This window comes from Notothenia coriiceps, unplaced genomic scaffold (assembly GCF_000735185.1).
Source record: "Notothenia coriiceps isolate Sejong01 unplaced genomic scaffold, NC01 NC01_scaffold00008046, whole genome shotgun sequence".
Lineage (NCBI taxonomy): Eukaryota > Metazoa > Chordata > Actinopteri > Perciformes > Nototheniidae > Notothenia > Notothenia coriiceps.
In genome coordinates this window covers 12,651-15,465 of record NW_011340747.1, presented here as the reverse complement: position 1 = coordinate 15,465, position 2,815 = coordinate 12,651, and positions in this window count along the sequence as shown.

Sequence of the window (2,815 nt, the reverse complement as noted above, 5' to 3'; positions counted from 1 at the left end):
TCGTGGGAGACTATAATACTGGACATAAGGTCTCTGAAAGTTAACGCCCACTCCTAACTTCTGCTTTTGAATACCTCCTTCTCTCTGTACTTCTAAAGGTTACCAGGAATGATGACAGCTGCTGTTGTAAAGCAATGTTCAGCTAACCCGAGTGGTTGTACTGCATGTTGGCATGTCCTTGATTATGCCTCTCCAAAGTGATGTGCACATCTTGTAATTACCGCACACCCACAGACGGATGCTCTGAGTGATCACGCAGATCTTGGGTTTGAATCTGCAGCCCTTTATTCTGTAGGAGTAATTATGCAGGTAACATATCTTAGAAACTGGCACGTAGTTCCTAAAATGATGAGCACAAACAAAACATGCTTTACTTTCCCTCTTGTATAATACCTTTTAAACTAATTATAAATGATGTCTGACAGGTGTAAACGTGCTACACTGAGCCAAAACGTTTCCATTAGGAGCAACACACTGTAGCTGGAGAAACGCTAATATGTGTTTTGAGCTTCCTTACGCATGTATTTTGGCACACTTGTGTTTATTAGGGCTGTCAAACGATTAACATTTTTAATCAGATTAATCACAGCTTAAAAATTAATTAATCATGATTAATCACCATTCGAACTATGTCCAAAATATGCCATTTCTTTATGTATATTGTTGTGGGAATGGAAAGATAAATGAAAGAAGGTGGTATATATATTTTTAACATACAGTATGTATGTTTATTATGTTTATTATAACATTTTTCTGTCGTGGTCATAAAATGAAGACAGCCACACATCAATCACAATCATCAAACCGTGGGGGTCTCATATTCATTACGTGTTGACTTTCTATCAACACGTAATGTTGTATTGAATGTATATAGAGATGTACTACAGCAAAAGTATTCTCCGTCAGGATTCCTGCAACAACCACCACGCCGTTATTCTTGATTCTGATTGGCCATGAAGACATTATCCAAAGATGTTCTATTGAGAAGGACGAATCACTACGTGACAAAAGGTTCAAAACCGTTTTCTAAGTCTTCGGTATTTCCAAACAATTGGCTACTGAATCAATCTTACTAACTGCTGTCTGTGCAATTTACTCGGCGCGAGTTGCGGATCTATTTGCTTACTTTAAACATCATTTTTCATGTGGGGCTAAGGTGGGGCTAAAGTGGGCTAAAGCCATTTCTTGGTATGGGTGTAGCCTACACCCAGACCATACCCTGGCGCTGCACTGGTCGGGATGTATTGGGCGAGCCATTCTGCACATGCGGTATAAATACGTTACTATATTAACGCAATTAATTAAAAAAATTTAATTACCGCATCTAACGCGATAATTTTGACAGGCATTAGTGTTTATAAAGTTATGGCATCGTCTGCAGCGCAGTGTGTTCTCCTAATGGCATGTTGGGCCGTTGTACGCATGTTAGCACCTTTTGGGCCACCTACAGAAAGGTGCAAACCAAAAACAAGTTTCACCAATCCACTATAATGCAATGTTTCACAAGTGCCACATTGTTTGATCCAGCCTCCTCTTTTCACTGTTTAGACCCTCCCAGAAAAACGCGGGCAAAACAATCCTTAATTATGCGGGCTTAAAATCGTTGATTATGCGGGCTAAAATCCTTGATTATGCGATTAAAACATGCGGGGTTTTATGTGATTTTATGCGGTGAAATTGCGGAAGTTAGGAAATATGCGGAAAGCTGCGAAATCATGCTAAATATGCGGGGGGAAAAGAATAACAATTTTTTAAAATTATTGGCGCTGTCTTATTTATTCTCTTCCCACACACAACTTGCCACTAACCGTTAAACCCCTTTACTATTACAATTAACACATTCAATGTTTATTTATTGTAAAGCAATTGGGCTTATTTTAATCTCACACTACACACACACACACACACACACACACACTTCTCCGCCTAATCTGTTTTAATTTTACTCGTTCGTTATCTGACCAGCTTCAATATGGTAGGCCTACTCACTCTCGTTCTTGTAGCCCTCGAAAGGGTTTATGGAGGTTGATCCCTCGGTGAACGGGAGTTGAATGGCTTCTTGTCGCGCAGCAGAAAAGATTTCGAATGTTTGAATGAATCCAAAGTGGTCGCCACCGTCGATTTTCTCTTATGTGCAACACACAGTTGCACGGGGTGCCAGAATAGTTTCCCCCATTTTTGCTCGGTCTTTAATAGAAATGGTTCCGTTCGTAAATGAGCTCTATATCATGGTTGTTTACATTCTGTGATGCGCGAGCTGATGAGCGTCAACGTCAAAGAGGAGGTTAACTTTTTTTTTTATTATCAACTTTGTGTGGAAAAATGCGGGGATTTATTGCGGCCTTTTGATAAATATGCGCTGCTTTTTAAAAATCTGCGCCATTTGGGCGTGATTATGCGGTAAATTCTGCGATCGCAGAATCGCGTTTTTTCTGGAGGGTTAACTGTTGACAAAAACCTAATGGCCTTCAAAAATGGTCCGTCCGCTGGACAAGGTCCAGTGACGGCCTTGTAATTTGTGAATATTTATTTAACAACTTTGCGGGTTGATGCGTTTGTCGATAAAGTTTATTGCAAGCAATTTCCAAACCGCTCAAGGGAAATGTTCCTTCTGCAAAAGGATTGCCAAGTGAGTTTTCCATCCTCAACAGCAGTTGGTAGAGGTACATGAAAACAGTCTGAGCCAAAAGACAAGGGTAGAAATTAGGATTCCATGAAACAGAGTACAAGAAACCAAACAAGATAAGCAGAGTATGAATGAAGGAGAGAGACAGAAGGGAGAGATGAGTATGAGATTAGAGGACGCAGCTGGTGA